Genomic DNA, 19476 nt, shown 5'->3' with positions numbered 1-19476 from the left:
CCCCACAGCATCCCTATGGGAGCAGCAAGGCACAAATGCCACTTCTGACTACTGCAGTGACACCATACCCCGAGCCTGTGACTTGAATCACTTCATCCTCTCACAAACATTACATTGTACAGAACGAAACCCCGTAATGTTGTCAGTAACGTTTCCGAAGGGTATATGCAGGTTCACTGCAGCCTAGGAGAGAGCTAGCCAGGAAACCATGAAGTCAGCCTTGCTTTTTTATTGAATTATGGCAGTTTTCCAGACCTTTGTGTGATTATTAAAACAAAAGAGAGAACTGTGGTGCTTAACAATGAGATCAGATCAGCGGTACAGAGAGTGGAATGTGTAATTTGCAACAGGGGAGGCCCAAAATCAGACTTGCCTTGTTAAACCATACAGATAAAAGGGTGAGCAGCCCTTTTCACTGTGCAACACTGGGTTTTTCAACCAAATCCATGTGAGGCTGCTATGAGCTTTGCGTGTCATTTTCTTGAAGCACATGATGACTCACCAATAAAAAGTGAACTCATTCAGTCTGCTGGCTGTTTTGCAGCCCAGGCTTACATTTGGTCCCTTTTTACCTCTGAGCCAAAGTCTAGCATCATTAGCAAGAGGCCAAGCTAAGACATTTACTTACACGCAATACCATTTAACCACGTTAATAATGCAGGACATCAGGTGGTTCCAGCTGGGTAGTGCAGTGAAGACATATCAGCTATTTGCTCAGAACTGAACTGAGAAAACAGAACACTTCATCTTTGCTAACACCATCGTTACTGTCCGTGTTCTACACACAGAAGGTGTGCCCACGTGAAGAACACGCTCTGTGCTAACTGTGGGGCACAGCACACTCCTCGGTGGCTGCTCCTGCATTGCTGAAGGAAAGCAGTCTTTGTTAGCAGATCTTTTGCTTGGAAGACAAACCAAACAGTTACTTACACCAGAACACAGTAAAGCAAAAAGAATAATAAAGTTACTTGAAAAGTGATTGTGCAGAATGGACAAGGGAGAAATGCTCAATACTTGCAGAAGTAGAAAGAAAGGTCCTGAAAACAAGGGAGAATTCTGGCATCACTTATTTTAAAAGAATGGTGACTCAGTATTTAGAAAAGAGGTCAGCCACTGGATTTCACAACCACATGTGGAGAACACTACAGAGGAAACTGGATGGGTCTGCCAAAGCAGTCAGTGTAGGGCCGAGAGCTGCCTCCCCCACACACACCGAGGTGGATTCAAAACAAAAAAACACAGAACTCTCCTCTGCAACTATTTCTGAAGTGTTTGACCAGCAGAGTGCAAAAACCAGGAGCACTGAACTGCTACAGGGACCGAAATGTGCTGACATCACCAGAGCCAGGTGGGCAAATCCGAGACAGCTTCGTGTGTTACTGCCCATCCTGTACCCAGCTGTGCATAAATAGGAAATGTCAGTCTAACTATTCCAATGCAGTCTGTAAGGTGAACAGACAACACGTGGAAAAGAAGGACTTCCCAGTCTTCTCCTGGAAGTGAATGAGAGGAATTTTATGGACAACAAGGAAAGCATATTGATAGTCAGAATGCTTGTACAGCACATGCATGCTATAAACTGCACTGTATTCCACGATACTGTCTCATCCTTGTTGCTCTCCTCTGGTGTTTTCAGCCTGGGTAACGTCAACTGAAGCAGCACACCTTACAGCACACACCGACATAACTAAACACAAGTCACAAATAAGGGAGAAGTGGAGCAGATCATTCCTTTATAAGATTAAAAAACCATCCTGGGGATTTTCTTTGAAACTTACGCCATGCGGTTCCTGAACTTCCTTTTCATCCCAATGGTTCCCAAACACTTTGTCCTTCACAAGACCGTCTTCCCCCCCTGGGGAAAACACAGCATTTCCACTGCTCAAGCATTACAGCTGGAAGGCACAGGACAGGAATTAAAGCACACTTCACTAAGTGAAACTGTTAACTGCATTTAGAGTCTGAAATAATGCAGAAAGCCTAAAAGAATGAATGTCCTCTCCTTGCAGAAATGGATGGAGGTTTCAAGAACCAAAGCTCACCATCTGTCTCCCTTTCTGTCACTGAAGGAGCACGCCAGCTCCTTCATAGCATGCCTCTGATCCTCTCGTTTTCCAAGGCAAAAACCTAAGAATGACTCTCACAGGACTCATTAAGGCTGCTCCCTCCTCCAAGCAAAGAGTAAGCACAAGTAGAACTCTGCACAGTGCTCCCAGGAGATGCATGGGAAGACATGTACTGAGGCAGCCAACGCAGCTACTTTCACCTCTCTGGGAAACAGACTGAAAAAGCTGAGGCTGAAAGGACAAATGATGTTTTCAGTTTACTGCTTTAACTTCTCAGCTAAACAGCAAGGATGAGCTGTCCACAACTACGAGCAGTTTTGCTAGTAATTCACATGGCCACTCACTGGAATGAGGGACGCGCTGCTTAGTGACTTGTGTATAGAAGCAGGGAGCACACACATGTCATACAGCACAGGGGTTTAACAGCCAGTATCCTTACAGTGCTTTTTGAAAGCAGCCAGGACAGTCAGGTCACAAAGATCACAGCAGTCTTGACTGACTGATCTTCACTCACAGAGGGGTTCTTGAGATCTTTCCTGTTGCATTATAAAACGATGAGCATCAGAGCTCACACGTACACCTGCACAGTGGAAAGTACCCAACGTTCATTGAAGTCATCCAGGATGCACGCAGCATTCAGAGATTCCTGGTCCTTTTACATACCCACAAAGCACTGTGTACTTCGAAGACAAGGAAGTGGTGTACAGACACACACCTGTGATTGCTTGGCCCCACTGATGCTGTTAGCAGCCAGGTTTGATCAGAGGCTGAGCAGTCAAAAACTCTTTCAGAATCTTATCCACCATCCTCTCTTCAGCTCCCCTGCTGGAGCTGTTTTCACATCCGTGAAAATCTATTAAACTCTAATGTTTGCTTTTGTAACAAAGTCCTCCAAGACTGCAAACAGCCTTCCTTTTCTCTCCCTTTTTACTGTTTAATAACTTGTACAGAAATAGCCATGCTGCAGATCTGACCAAAGCCAACCCACCACAAACCGTGAAACAAACATGCACATAAAAACTTGGGGCAGGGGAGGAAACCCTCCAAAAATCCACAACCTATTTGAGACTTTATAAAGACTCCTCCCAGCCTCACCATGGGGTGTTTGGCCTCAGCCCACCCCCCACAGAAAATATTCTCTTTTTTCCCCTTGTGAGAATACTGACAAATGTGGGTGGCAGCCTGGGGCTCTTCTCCTGGCTCACAGCATTGCCCAAACACACACAGCCCGCCTCCATGCTAAAGTAAAACTGCAGCATTAAAATATTTCTGCGTGCTGCATCTGTTCTCACCACCCACAGTCTTGCTCCTGCCTTGCTGCTCTTGCCTACTGGCGTGAGTATTCCAGCTTTAGATAGAACTGTTTTAGGGATACAGGCCAAGAAGGTTAACGACAGTTAGCTTTTGTTGTTTGGGTTGAATATGGTTAAAATCTGTGCCCACACCCAGTATTAATAAACAGGCTCAGTCCGTGGCAGTGGACAGGTTCATCCCTGCAGAAGAGAACTGCCAAGTGAGTGCCAGCAACTACTCCAAGTCTGTGCAGCACCGCCTGCAGAAAGTGCTCTGTACTCTTCCTTACTGACGTTCTTGGGTTGGATGTCTTTGGGAAAGCTGCCTGTTTTCTGTGCTAGGATGACCGAAATCAAGCAGCTTTCGACTTCCAAATCCATCCACAGTCCAACTAAATCTTGACAATGAGAAGTCCCTGTTCTATAGCTCTACTACATGGACACTCAGCTGCTGGTCCAAACGTGGCACTCTGAAATTATGCAGGTTCTCAAGCAGCTCTACAATTACTGGAAAGTTAATTCCAGAACTGCTGCAGTGAATTGTTTTTAGCAGCTATTAACCTATGTAAATGTCCATCTGTTCTGATTCCTTTCCACTGCTGAGTGTCCAGTGTCTGTTTTGTGATTTGAAGGTGACTGAACGTTACAGTCAGCTGTGAACAGGAAAGGTAACGGGTCACTAAAGCACACAGAAAGTCAGCATCGTTTGTAAGGTGGAAATGAAAAACCATAGTCTTCATTCTGATAGTCCCTCTCGCTACCAGCCTTTATTACTGCTGAAATGAGAAAATCAGACTAGAGGGAAAGTTGTAATTAATGGAGTGGAATTAATCCAGGTCACTCTATTACTCTGGCTTTGCACAAGGGTAACTCTACTCCAGTAACTTCAGCTGAGTTTTTCTGGCACAAACCCACTGTAAGCAAAAGCAAAATTTAGCCTCTCGTTTGTTCTCATTAGGCTCCTGGCCCTTAAGCATCAGACTGACTGGAAACAGTTTACAGCCTTCAAGTTAGAAAGGAGAAAAATCTGACTAACAAGAAAAACACAAGTGTGCCAAATAAATATGGTACTGTTTTATAGACTACAGGATCAAAAAGATGCAGAAACACTTGTCTTAAAAGAAAGGTGACAGGGCTTAGCAAGAAAGCACTCTTAATGGCTATAGCTGCTACTGAAACTGCTGCCTCTTGTCACTAATCTTGGGCAAACTGCTTTTTTTTTCTTTCCTCTTAAATGGAAACCATAATCCTGCTATGAAGCAGAGCAGCCACGAATTAAGAGTTTTGGTAGCTATTATAAAAGGTTAGATTTTATGACAGATAAGACAATATTTCTGAGGTTTCTTAAAGCATGACTGTGATGAGAATGACGATAAAAGCACCCCGTGTATCAGGGTGAGCACAGGAGACATTACATATTTTGCAGTCTAAAAGTAGCAGAAAGCTTGTTAGTTTTGAAGTGACTTGGAAACAAGCTGGCTCCATTTTGCAAAGGTTCCTCCCTGTGCTGCCAATCACAGCCTTAGACTCCTTTTCTAGGTCTCTGTCTCTTTATTAGAGCAAATAGGAAGCGACAGTAATGACACCAATGATGGATGCAGTATCTGCGATACAGTTTTCTCCCATTTCTCTCCAGGGATTGGGCTGATTAACAAATCTGAATTTGTGTTTGCAGTCACGGACTATTTATGGGGGTTGAGAACGTCAGCAGTCATGGAACTTCATACCATATATTTTTCATCACCCCTTTTTTTCCCAGAGCAAACAGCCTGTTCAGGAATGACCACAGTTTTGACTGTAATCATTCATCTAACTGCTTATTTGTGCCTATTTGTCCCAGATACATAGAAAGGCTTGGATTGGAAAGGACCTTAAAGATCATCTCGCTCCAAACCTCCTGCCATGGGCTGGGTTGGTCTCCACCCCTTAGTTCAGGCTGCCTATCCAACCTGGCCTTGAAGGCACCATTCGCCTCCAGAGATGAGGCAGAGATGTGGGACGTGCAGAGGCCAATCCTCACCTGCATCGGTTAGGGTCAGTTCAACTCTTGCACAGCAGCCAAATCACTGGTTCTAAGATACAGACTTGCTCTTAAAAAAGCTTGTCTTGCCACAAATCTTTAGTTCTGAATAAATAGAGAAGCTATTTAGAGCTAAAACTAGCATTTGCATAGCCCTGCAAAGACTTCAGCAGAAGCCGGTATCTGAGAATAGGAACAAAATGTAAAACATGTTTGAAAGAAGGATGGCCATTCTCAGAAATAACTCAGCAGAGAGCTAAAATAAACCACACCCCATGGCAATGGTTAGCTAAAATATTCTATCCTATCTTTTATTAACTGTAACAAGAACAGACTAAGAACTGCTGACAATACACACATTTTACAGAGAAAACGGGTACCATGAGACATAAAGGACAGTGACGCTGCAGGCCAGGACAGCACTTGTGCTGTTCCTGAGGATCACAGCTCACATGGTTCTGTTTTAGTAAGGCTATAAGTCACTGCATCTCTCAAATCTCTCTCTGCTGGACTGCGTTTCTATAGAGGATTCTTTGTTTGCACCTGGATGTGTTTAAGAGCCGTCTGGATGTGGTGCTCAGGGATATGATTTAGCGGAGGGTTTTTAGAGTTAGGGTACTGGTTAGGCTGCGGTTGGACTTGATAGTCTTCAAGGTCTTTTCCAACCTGGGTCATTCTATGATTTTCTGGAGAAGCGTGTTTGTCCCAGCTGAACTTCACATTCATTTAGTCCACTTCCCCGTTCCTATCCAAGGAAGGAACCATCGAGTGTCTTTAACTGTTCTACCCCAGTGCAGCACCCAGGGCGCACTCCCAGGTGGCTTATTTCACTGGTAACCTTACACCTGCTGAAGATCTTGTTGATACGGCAGCATTCCCTGTATTTCCTTTTTCTGGAAGAACTGGCAGAGTGAAACTAACATAAACAAACTCTTGCACCGAGACACCAGCAGACTGGCTTAGCCTGTAATTTGTTTTCTTGCACTGTTCCTCCAGGATGACTGCATAGCTATTTGCAATACCATAAAAAGGTACAAGAGACCAAGCCCTGCCCTTCTCGGTCAGTCATGACCCAGTAATTTGTGGTGGCAACTATCCTAGTATAGTAGGAGGGATGCAACGGCACCATGCTTAGGTGTTTCATGTGTGCCAATAAAATGGAGCAAGCATAATGTTATCTGGAGCAGGAATAAGAACGGTCACTGTCAGGGCTCAGCTCCAGCAAGTCTTCCAGCTCATTAATCACGTGCTCCCAACCCCACTGTAAAGACAGGTTCTTCCCCCAGTTATTCTGCATTTAAATGCGGCCTTGTCTGTAGGTAATGTACAACCTGGGACTGTTCTACATGACGGAGATTTAGATACTACAAGGAAATTGTGCTTCTAAGACGTTTTCTTCTGCAAAACCATTAGCATGATTAGCATAAAACCCGTATGAGACCCCGCATAAAATCCAAAGCAAACATGTAGGGCAAATGAAATCAGTGCAGTAATACCACAGCTTACGTTTGCCCAGAAGGATTTCATTTTCTGCACCCTGAGCTGATGGGGCCGGCCCAGAGCAGGGCCATTGGGATGCTCAGGGGGCTGGAGCACCTCCCGGGTAAAGACAGGCTGAGGATGCTGGGCTTGTTCAGCCTAGAGAAGAGGTTCTGGGGAGTACCAATACTGATTTGCATACCTTTTAAGGCCTAAATCAGATGCTAAACACTACTGAAGTGCTGAAGATCTAAGACAACATCCCAAAAGTAGTTACTACCATTCATATGACTGAGAACAACTATTCTGCCAGGCAGGTGCTCAGTTGTTTTTCTTATTCTTCTTAAAAAGGGGAAAGAAGTACAAACCTTACTGTGAACACAGTGCTCCACTTCTGTCTTTGCTTCCAAACAAAGTGAACTTTATTTCCCCGGGCAGTTGATCTATCAAGCTTCATAGGTTCTTAATCGCACGTTAAACAGATGCTCTGTGATGCACTCTGCCTGGTGAAGCAGAACACCTACCCACTGTGGAATGTTCTCACTATATAGAAAGTGCTGTGCTAAGTAACCCGCTGGTTATTACCTCTGCAAACAGCAAGAAGCTGCTCCCTAATGCCAAGGGAAAAGATAGAAAGGGAAGAGCTACGTGACTATATAACAGAGAACCAGCAGAAAGCCATTAAGCCCCCTCACAGAGCTCCTGAAGCAGAAAGCTCGCTCAAAAGATGCAACAAAAGAAAGCACATGGAAGCCCCCGTTTGTCCTGAGCACACCTTGCACACTAACGTGTCACCCCGCTGACACACTGACTGAGCTTATGATCTCCAAGTGAAACACGGCCCTTCTATTCACATTTCTGTACCATCAGAAATGCCGATGATTTGTGTTACTTCTTAATTTCTGCCTCAAGCTTCTTCATTTATACTCTAAGCCGATGCAAGTTTTCCTTCCAGCAGGCTGTAGGCCACATTGTTCTGTATTAGAAGAGCATGATGAGTTTTATATGTTTTTATTCCAGTTACTGCAGAATATTAAGAAGGGTGAGAGCAAGAGGGCAAAATTCTCCCACCCAAATCTAAGCTGTCAGAATGGAGGGAAAAAAAAGGAGGAGGGGGGACTCTGTGATAATACTGTATAACTCAGAGGCTTTGCAAACCACCTTCAGAAATACGGCTGGGCAGGATGAAGGCTCCCTTCTCTTTCTCTGCTCCATTTACACATTCCCAGGACTTGCTGCAACAGGAAACACCAACATTTTCCTCCAAATCTTCAGGGAAAAAGTTTCATGTTTTTGCAGCTGTGCTGGTCAGAATGCCGCTCCCAGCAGCCCCTCAGCTCCCTCCTTAAACGTCCTCCCACTGCTCAGATTTCTTTTAAAATGATGGTGGAATCCTCACACAGGTTCCCAGCAGCACACACACACTGTTGTGATCCAGCAACAGGTAGCTCAGCTCCACCGCACCATGCTCCACTCCTCAACAGAACAGGGGGGAAATAGGATGGAGGAAAAGGAATCTCACAGGTTGAGGTAAGGACAGGGAGGTCAATCACCAGTTACTGTCACCGTCAAAACACTCAGCATAGACTGATTGCTGTAATTTATTACCGGCTGGTAACAAATCAGAGCAGTGAGAGCTAAAGCAAATGCAAACACCTTCCCCACATCCCCAGAGCTTAGACAGCACTGCTCAGGCTCAGCTCAGGCCACCAGCACCACCCTTCTAGTCCTGGGTGGATCTGGCTCTGAGCTGAGCTGGGGCAGCTGCTGAAGACCACCAGAGGTCCCTGCTGCAGCTGCCATCAAACCCTCGTCGTGCAGACCCGACATACAGACACAGCCCCATCTTTAAAAAGACACAACTTTGCTGTCTTGCAGTTGACAGAGCAGCTGCTATACAGCATTGCCAGAAGGAATCCAATGCAGCTCAGTGACTACAGCAAAAGACTGAACTTTTTTTTTTTTTCTATTTCTTTGCCTGTTTCAGGATCTGTAAGTTGCTGCAGTGCACGTGATCTGTTCAAAGCTGCAGATGGGAACAAAGGCTTTTTAATTTCCAGGTTGCTCACCTGGTGCAATCTACATTAGGAACTTTTAGAAGTTCCTCCGCAAAGCTGAGAGCATCACAGCAAATCTTCATCTCAACACCTACATAAAAAGAACAGTTTTCCTTTGCTCTCCCTGGCAACATTAAGCACATTTAAGTTGTCAGAGCTCACAAAACAGCCCTGAAATCTTCATCCAGCTTGTACTTTAATAAGAACAGAAAGACAGAGCAGCCCTATAAGTTCACTTACCTTGCCTGTAGCTGGGCACTGCCGCATACACAGCAAAAGGAAGAGGCTGGTCACTGGTTGAGAATATGAATACAGATGGGCTAAATTTAAGCAGAAGGGCCAATATTACAAGACAGCAGCAAGTGAGATACAAGTCCAGTTCAGCTCTTTTCCTGATAAGTACTCCAGCTGAATTAAAAAGACCAGCCAGCTGTATTATAGGATCACAATAGTGATGAAGTGCTACATGTGCATGTTAAATAGCTGCATTCGCACTTATAATGCTTGCCTAAGTACACACTTCCACAACAGTAGGGATACTCCAATATCTTAAAACATATGTACATATATGTTATTTTACAGCAATGAGACCGCACACAATATACAGTGCTAAGAACAGTAACATCCTTCAGTGCAGGTCTGCTGTTTGCAATGAACAGCTGGAAGCATTCCGCCTCCAGACTGGGCAGATCTCCCTTAGAAACTCTCACTGGCCAAGATTTGTCTTACAAGGGCTCAGAAACGAGAGCCGCCTGGGTTGGTTCTGTGTGTGAGCACAGCCCAGCAGCACAGCCCAGCTGTAACCTGAGGGCAGGTGTGGGACGGAACATTGCCCTCAGCAGCACAGAGCTGCCCTCACGCACCGATCTGCCTCACAGGTACTGAGACTGAAATAGCACACCCAGTATTTATAGGCCCACAGAGCACTCCAGGAGGGTTAGTCACCGTGTGTGACGATGGACACAGCCCTCCTCCGAGGTCTAAAAATAGGAGGCTGCAAAGGACTCCTGCAGCAGCTCTGCTGAGTGATGCAGTACTGCTCACCATCAGCAGGAACACTGATTAACTCGGGGTTCCCCTGCGGTTACTCAGTGATATTCAACTCCTGCACTCCTTGCACTGAGCACAGCTAAACTACTACGCAATTAATCTGCGCAACCCTTGATTCTAAACGAGGGCTGGTAACTCTTGCTGACAAATGCACTTGACAGAACTGCTTTCCTGGCACCCCCAACGAGCAGAACACGTTCTTATAAGGCAGAGGTGAGGTCAGCTGAGCCTTTTGTGTCACTTCATTCTTACTGTACACTCACCCAGCGTCAACAGCAAAACATGGCTTTGCAGTCTTCAAAGCAAAAGTGAACTCACTGGATGTGAAAAGCACCTCTGCAGAAATCCCCAAGGCAAACAGGTCAGTGTTAAACAGCTGCTGTTCAGAAAGAAAGCAGGACTGACAGAATGCTGGAAGGTACCTGAGGCGGCTGCACTGAATCTGTGCTGTGCACAGAGCTCTGAGAAAGACAGCATTCATTCTGAATCCCTTCCAGCACACACCTACACTGATGCATTTATAAGAAGGAATTCAAAAAACCCGACTTCTCTGTCCTTAACTTTCAACTGTACTTTTGAACTTTAGATGCTGGCTGAGGAAAATGCAGGTTTTCAGGACATTGCTCCACTCGGGACCGTGTCAAAAGGGCACAGACTTCAAGAACCTTTCCCACAAGGTGTGTCCCTTCCCGGGCTGTCCTCCGAAAGATGCACGAGAAACACCCACTGACCACAGGAGACAATAAATAGCCATAGGGACAAAGGTGACAGCTGTACAAACATACTTTCAATGCCAGGTTTATCCAGAGCAGCTAAACATTTGGTTCTTAGCCCTTGGGAGCCAACAGATACGGCCTGTCCTCACCATATCCAAGACTAATGAAAGGCAGAGCGCTCCAACATCTGAAAAGCCAAACACGGAGTAAAACAAAGAAGGCGGCTCCTGCCTGTGGCAGAGTTGAGGGAGCCCCGACACCGCTGGAAAGGCCGCGTTTGTTTGCTTGCTGTTTTTCCACCTCCTGGCACGTGCGTGCAAGCCCTCGGGCACAGCTCCGTTTTAGCATTAAAATTACAAAGCATCCGCGGCGCGTCTGACACCGCTCCAAGTCGGCAGCGGCACGCAGCTCTGAGCGAGCGGAGTGGGGCACAAGGAGCACCAAGGGCTGGCACCGGGCGGGCGAAGCGTTGCCTCTGCTGGGCATACAAAGGAAGTTCCTCCTTGTCCTATCACTTGTGTAAAAATGTTATTCCCCTCCTACTTATGTTTAAGTATTGTAAAGCCATAGCGAGGTCTCCTTGAAGCCGGACTGAAAAGCCCAGCTCCCTCAGCCTGTCATCATAGCAGCAGCACTCCAGCCCTCGAGCATCCTCATGGCTTCCTCTGGACCATCGCTAGAAGTTCACAGTTTTCCTGCGTTAAAGACCCCAAACCTGGACGCACTACCCCAGCTGGGGCCATACAAGAGCAGAGCATAAGGGGCCGTGCCAAAGGCTTTGCAGGATCCCAGGTAGATGCCATTAGTTGCTGTCCCTTTGTGCAGTGATGCCAACACTCCATCATAGGTCACCAGGTCACCAGGTTGGTCAGGCACAATCTACCCTTGGTGAAGCTGTGCCAGCTGTCTTGGATCACCTGCTCAACCCTCGTGTGTCTTTTTATTCAGAGGGCAGTGAGGCCCTGGCACTGTTGTCTGGAGAAGCTGTGGGTGCCCAACCCTAGAGATGGCCAAGGCCAGGCTGGATGAGAGCAGCCTGTCCTTGTGGGAGACAACCAGCTGTTGGAGGGAGTTGGAAATTTAAGGCCCCTTTCAACCCAAAGCATTCTATGACTGTATGAATTTCTCAGCTAAAGGCACAAGGAAAACGTAAGTACTAACATACCTGATATTAACAGGCTTTCTCCTGTAACTGCCGTGTTGTCTGCATTGCACCTGAGTCACAGTATGTAAACCCATGACCAGAAGAACCAGTCCCTCAATAAAACAAAAGCATGAAAACAGGAACATAAAGAGTCACATACAAGAGTTATAACTGAGTCAGCATCAACCAGGCTGAATCACTGCCAGACAAACAAGGAAGTTAGAAAACTCTGCATAACAGGTATTTTTAAGGGGAGTTTCCTCTTTCAGATTGCCTGAAGCATTTCAAATGGAATTTAATTTGTGAAATATTTGAGGAGCACTATGGAACAATGGTATTGAAAATCAATTATTCTTCAAAGTTAGGTGCAATTACAGGAGCAAACTGACATGCTTTCTAAGTCCAGTCACCGGACTACTGGCATAGAGTGACAGAAACACTAACTTTATCAGTACAAAAAATCAAATTCAGACCATATCTATTTAATGGCCTAAGGCATAGTGACTTCCATCACAGAATGTGTCAGAAGCACATTGATGCACACACATAGCTCCTTCGTGGGTGGTGTGGAGGGCAGCACACTGCCTGTTTAGTGCGCAAAACAGCACTGCACAAAGACTGACACTGGAGACAGGATCAGCATGTTGGTGATTGGAATGGTGACCAGAATGGAAAACCAGGCCAGTAGCACTGTACTGTGATATGTTTTGGCAGTGTAACTTGAAATACCACTTCCACTGTCCTTAACTATTTTGTCTCAGAAATATTTAGGAGAAATGAAAATTCTGTTATTCGCCGTTTAAAGAGAACATGAGAATTATCCATCATTTCACTTGATTCATTCCTGAAGAACCCTGGAGCTGCACATTCAGTACTAAGGAGCCCAGAGTAAAAGGACAAACCACGGGCAGCGTAAAGAAACAAAAGGTTGCGCCTGGTTCTGTTTAAAAGCCATTCCATGAAGGAGATCCAGCAGTCTCTGTCAGTAGTTCTCACATCTGTGATATCATAATCCTGTGGGGTTTACAGTTATGTTTTGGGTTTTTTTTTCCCCTAGAAGGAAACTATTTTATTGCCAGGAAGAAAACATCTGAAATCTCTAGCCAGCAAAATCCACTAAGGAAGGAACTTACAGACTGCGATCATTCTAACTTGGGCTGGACTTTCTGTCCTAGTTCAAAGATTTCTTTATGCTAAATATCTCCTACGCCCTCATCAATCTCTTCAATCAGCTTGACTCCTCACCAGCATCCCTCACCCACAGTTGCTCACCTGTTGATTGATCAAAGACCATCCTTCCCTTTTGATTTACGTACGCCTCTCCCAAAATAAGCTCACAACCAACATTTAAGAAATTACAGTAATAAGCCACCTACTCTGTGCCACTGCCTACATTATTCAGTTATACATTCTACTTCTTCTTTCCCCCTTATGGCTGTCATGTTTGTTTTTTTTTCAGATCATTCATTTTCTGAATCCACGCAGGGTTGGTGACAAGGGCTCCTTATCAGCTATAATCATAGTAAGCAATATTAATAACTGAAGACTTTTCTCCTGAAAACTGAGGTGTCAAATTCAGATGCCTGCATAAGAATGGCAGCTATCACGTAAGAGAAGTTTCTAGCTGCCACAGCTGAGGGACAAAAGCATCGAGCTGTGACTCAAACACACTCCATATGTTCAGAAAGCAAAGAATCCCTACTTTTCATAGTTCAGATAAGACTTCCAATAACTTGAACAGCAAAACCATCAGCTGTGATGCTGTGCCGGTTTGAAGCTGGAATTTGACGGTCATTCGATGTGAGCATGAGAGCAAACACAACAGGGAAGAATCACATGATGAACAATGTGTTCTTCCACACTTCTGCAAAGTTTCACCCAGTGAGAACACAACATCCTGATGTTTTTCCTCCTCTGGTCTCTCAAATCTACTTCTTCTGTTTACAGTAAAGCACCAAGAGAAAGTAAAAGGGCTCACATGACAAGTGTACTTGATAAAGAACATAATAGGATTCGGAAAACAGTAGCATTCCTTGTTAAACAATCGTCTTGCTCCCTATTTATGAAGCTCAGATTTTACTTGAGCTATTTAGGAAAGCACCTTACAGAACAGCAGCTGGTCACGAGTGGAAGGCTAGGACGCATAAATCAGGCCTCAAGTGCAAGGACAGATGAACTGCTTTAACCTCTGCTGTGCACCATGGAAAAAAATCCCACAGACATTTAAACTATTATTGTGGACTCACTCATGGAAAATATTCCACCTGATACCTGAAAACCTTAAACAACAACAGCAGAGAAAGGAATCAGACAGTAACAGAAGCACATGAGCCCTAGAAAGAACAAAAGACAAGGAAACAAAATAATATGGATGCAGAAAAAACACCAAAAGACCCCACTGACATTTAAATGAGATGCAATATTCTGATCTATCAAGTATAATGTACTTCAAGATGTCTAATTACCTTGATGGCCCTTAACTGGGAAACGAGCACAGTTCCTCGTACTTCATTCCTGGCATCAAAGACAGACTTGATCTACTTTCTCCTGCAGCTACACTTGCAAAATACAAAATACAAGACCGTTTTCCCTATGTGGAAATGAGGACTGTGAGCCTCAGCCTTCCTGTGAGACTGGGACGAGCAGATTCTGCTTCAGGAGGGAAATCATCCTGATAGTGATGAAACTGACACCCTGAGCAATCAGATCTTGCCTGAAAAATAACAAACTTCAAGACCTTTGGAAGTGAACTCTGCACTATGTTTCCATCTGATTTGATTGTGTTTACAAGTACTAAGAGCACTTTAATACATGCCTGTGCACCACTGCCTGGGTATAATTCTCCTCTGGGAGTGTCATTTTAGATGTTTCACTTACAATGCAAGCAAACAACAAGAAAAGGTCTCTGATGCGTGCCCTTCTGCCTACAGATGCTGTTTGCCTTCACCGAGACCTGCATTCCTTCATGTCCCCTGGGGATTATTAATGTGAGTGGTTTTGTATTTGAAGATCCTTACCTGTACTTTACATATGTCTGAGCTGACACCGCACAGTAACTTAGTGAATTCTTCCAGACTTCAACACTTTGGAATGAAGCCTGCAGCAGATGCAGCTCAGGGTTCTGTGCTCTAATTGCTCTTTATAGTGTTTTTCCCACAGCGAAAAACCCTTCTGTTTCTCATTATGAGGAACACTGACCCTTGAAGGTAAAGCCTGATCAAGTACCTCAGCCATTTCACTGCAGTGCTCTGCAGTGTTGTGCAGTGCTGCATTAAGGTCCTGACAGAACAGTAAGAGCCTTTCCACAAAGCTGTGCCTTTCAGATGCTGCTCCTTTGTCTTGCACCTCCTCCAATCAAAGCCTGGGAAGCCAAGAATTTGAGGACTTATGCAAACAAGAAGGAAAATATCAATTTACTTCATGTTCTACAAAAGTCCTTCAAACATAACAGGCTATTCTGAAACAAACTGAACAAGCAATTAGGCATCATATCCTGCAAGCCTGTGCTCTATGGGTGATGCCTCCTGAGCAGCAGCAGCTGGGAACCTCCACTAATTCAGCTCCTGCAGACCCAGGTGTGGTTTCTTTGTCTTTGCCGTTCTTTCTACTTGCCCTGCAGATGAACTTAATCTATTAATATATAACAGTAAGGAAAGATTTCCCCTAGAGACAGCAGTGAACTTAAAACAACAGGTAACTGGTTTTATTTTCATCTTACAGAGAAAGAAGTTGAAGTAGTACTTCTAAAATCAAGACCTGAATGTTTCTGAATAGCAACAGCGCTTTGATATCTTTTGTTCCTCCCATCTCCACATCACTGGAATCAGAACTCAAGCAAGCTTGATCTGTAAGATGTTACTATTGACAGTATGTCTGATCAGCTTCAGGACCTACACACAGGGACACACAGACATGTTTACCTTCAAAAGAGCAACTGCAGTGTCCTTCATCGTACACTTACATACATTATGCTGAAATATTTCAAACTTAATTGCACGTGGTCCAGAAAAGACACAGACAAAATGCAAACTGCAACTCTTGAACTCCAAATGTGACTGCAATCACAATTAATTAAATCGCTGCACATCAGGCCATTTCATGCATGTTGGAATTATCACAGCTCCAGCTGCCAAAAGGCAGACCTTGTGCTGTTGTGCTCTTATCCTGCATCTCTCTCAAGCACAGAAACCCTTCACTGAGCTTATGTAATCTGAAGAAAAGAGGAAGAAAATTCATCGTGTTTATAGCAGATCGGGGGAGGAGGCCTACAAAGATAATCAGGTCTAACTGCATGACAGCTTCAGGGCTGAGCACAAGTCAGTTCACGTTGAGGACACTGTCCTAACGCCTCCTGGACACTGCTGGAGAGAAATTTCTCCCCAAATCCAGTGTGAACCTGCTCTGGTGCAGCACTGTGCTGCTTGTGCAGCTCTTCCTTCCACTTCACAAAAGCACCCCATTAGTTAAGTTCTGCTCAGCTGTCCACATCAAGGATCCACATCAGAAATCAGCACCTACACAAACACATGGTCTCACCTTCAGCTGTGGCAGTCCTGCATACAGAGTGCTTGTCTACATAGCAGTGGCCCTGCTCAGACTTTCTGGCTGCTCCCAGTCAGTCCAATGAAACTGACATTACAGACATTTGGTAACAAACAGCTCAGGTGTGGTCGGGGTGGCGCTGGTTGGTTTTTCTCCCTATGGCAGCCATGAGGTCTTCTCACCATTTGCTTTTGGGTCCCTCTACAAAGTGCAAAGAAACACAGTCCGCTACAGATGAGTCAAAAGAGAAGTCTTGGTCAAGTGCTCTAAATTGCTAGTAAAGAAGCCCTGCTTTCTAAAGAAGCCTATGAAATTACTCATCAAAAGGAACCTGAAACTGAATATATCCCTACATCCCACTTCCCAACATGAAAGGCATTTAAACACCGATACATGTACGTGACATCACTGTATTAAAAATAAAGGAGAGAGCGCTGAATGCTTTTTTTCAGAGCTGCTAGGGAACATCAACACAACTGTCAGCATCATCCCTCAGGGCACCTCCAACAGCACTGACAACTTTGTACTTTACAGGCAGACATGAAGTGAGAACTGGGAGTGCTGTTACAGTCCCAGTACAAAGCAATTGCTTTCTAATTGTGCAGCGGCACGCTTTAAGCTTCACAACCAGATGAAACTTTGTTTTGTGTATGACTCTACGATGACTAAGACGAGCAATTCCCTCCTGGTCTTCTAGAAAACAGACTGAAAACCTGTAATTTATTGATACTAAAAAAAATGCAAAACAAATTCACATCACAAAAAACAAGATGCAAAAATGCCCAAGCCTCTTACCTGTCAAGATAGCAGAACAAATGAAACCTTGCAAAGGGAGTATAGATTTTAGCCAGATTTCAGCTGTGACAATTCAAGAAAACATCTTCCATCTCTTTCTGCTTATCCTGAGGCTGTAATTTTTCTTGTCAGTGAAAACACCCCCCGGAGAGCACGCCATGCTCAGGGCTCCCACATGCCACCTTTACCAGATTATCCTCAGGATGTCAACTCAGGGGGGACCCTCAGCTCAACTGCCTACAAGCAACTTTGTTAAGGGACAACTCTGCTATGAGCACAAGCAGGAGTTTGGTCCACTTATTATTTGGCAAGATCAACGTAGAAGTGCTATTCCCACCAAACGCTCTCTCAGCATGACACAGTTGGGAAGGAGAAGCATTTTGCCATCTCTCTGTGAAGCTGCATGGCTCAACAACTATGTTGTGACACTGTAAAGCCATCCAGGACATGGAACTTTCCCTCTGTGCTTCAGCGTAACCATGACGTGCCTGGGGAGGGCAACTCCAGTCTGCCACTCCACCCTCGTCCTGTGCAAACACACACAAGCTATAGTTTAATTATGGGTATTTACTTTCATTTTAAAGGTTTACTGGGAGTTATCTCACATGCTACCTTGTTTCAACGATACTGTGCTCAACTTTTGATACCAGCAGTTGCTGTACCAATAAAAATAAATCCAACTAAGCAATTATCACAACACAATTATGGTCTAACTAGTACTTGCCAGAGTAAAGGCAAATAGAAGGATGAAGGAGTACAGCCTAGAAGAACGTGAAAACCTACGAACAACATTGTTAAGTATCCATATAGCAGGGAAAAATACCCAAGCAGACAAGAACCGATACACGAGAATTAAATGTTAGAGGCACCAGCTGCCAAGAGTGAGCTGTCTGTTCACAGTGGTCAAACTACACTTCAAAATGACGCCAGCAGACAACGAAACCAGGAATCAGGTGCTCCCACGTCCTCACACCAGGCTGCAGTAGGGCACATTTCTTCTTTCTGCAAACAAAGCCTTGTTCCAGTCACACCGTGAGACTGATTCATGTTATTGTTTGCACAGTCTGACAGTGGTTAAAGCACATTTAATAGAACAAATAATACTAATACCCTCGTGGTTCGCACATTTTACCAATAGAAGAAATTCTAGTTAATAACTTATGTCTGCATTAATCTGAAAATGATTGCAAAGAAAACCTATCATAAAGGAAAGCAGAACCTCCTTAGGTTGTTCAGAATGAACACTGACAGCCAGAGTGTTGGACCTGGGTGTTAAGGGGATGTGTGCAAAGTCATTCTTAACATAAATACTTCTGAAAGAACAGGTTTATGTGACAGCCTCACATGTTCAAGAATCAGTTATGAGCCTGCTATCCGCAGCACAAGGAGGCAGGAGGAATACTGATAAAAGTCTTCAGAGACTCCCTGGTTCCTTTCATTTGCAGCCCAATTTTGGGGGAAACGTAGGTCACATTTGCAAGTTTGCTATAAAAGCGTGTGAAATAGGTTTTTTTTTAAGAGGGAAAAAGCACCCAAGATTGTCACATAGTTTAAATCTACCTCAAGCACACAGGCCTTAAAAAACAAACATAAGCAAAGCTCTCTAGGCAGGAATCTCAGAGTGCCAGGAAGGCGTTTTCTTGCCTCATTTGTTATCAAGCCAAATACAAAAGTTTGTTCAGATAAGTAAAGCTGCAGAGCAGTTGGGACATAACGTATATCTCAGATTTAATCTCAGTTTTTAAGACTAACATCTGATAACCAAAACCACTCTGCTGTAAGTTGCAGACACAAATATGTAGAAATCTGCATGCTTTCCTCTTTCAGCATGCCACAGGACATGGGTTGCCTGGCTTATACATCTCATCCTCCAGGAAAAACAAAAGAAATCCATTCTTTTATTTCATCTATAGCAGGCACAGAATATTATGCAATTACAAGTTCTCAAAACATCATAAATTTAAACAAAGAGATTCTAGCACCTCCTACATGTAGCAGCCTAACCACAGCGTCTCACTCCACCCAGCTGCAGCTCTGCACGGGCACAGCAGCAAACCACGAGGAGGTAGGAAAGCCCAATTCAGCTGCACATCACAGTAACTGGCGTGCTGACTATCAGAGTGGTGGAATCCTTCCTCAGTACAAAAGCTAAAACGATCTGTAGAAACTGATTCATATTGCTACCAAAAGAATCTCTAAAGCTTCAGGACTTTAGAAAAGGAAGGTGAGCTCCTGTCTCAATAGGGCATCAGTCCAAAAGCGGACAGCAATCAGATGAGTTTTTCATAGCCCCACCACAAGCAGAACAGATGAAA

This window comes from Coturnix japonica, chromosome 28 (genome assembly GCF_054131305.1).
Source record: "Coturnix japonica strain WE chromosome 28, WE-NBRP24, whole genome shotgun sequence".
Lineage (NCBI taxonomy): Eukaryota > Metazoa > Chordata > Aves > Galliformes > Phasianidae > Coturnix > Coturnix japonica.
The sequence above is the reverse complement of the archived record's forward strand: the minus strand, read 5'-3'. Positions refer to the sequence as shown.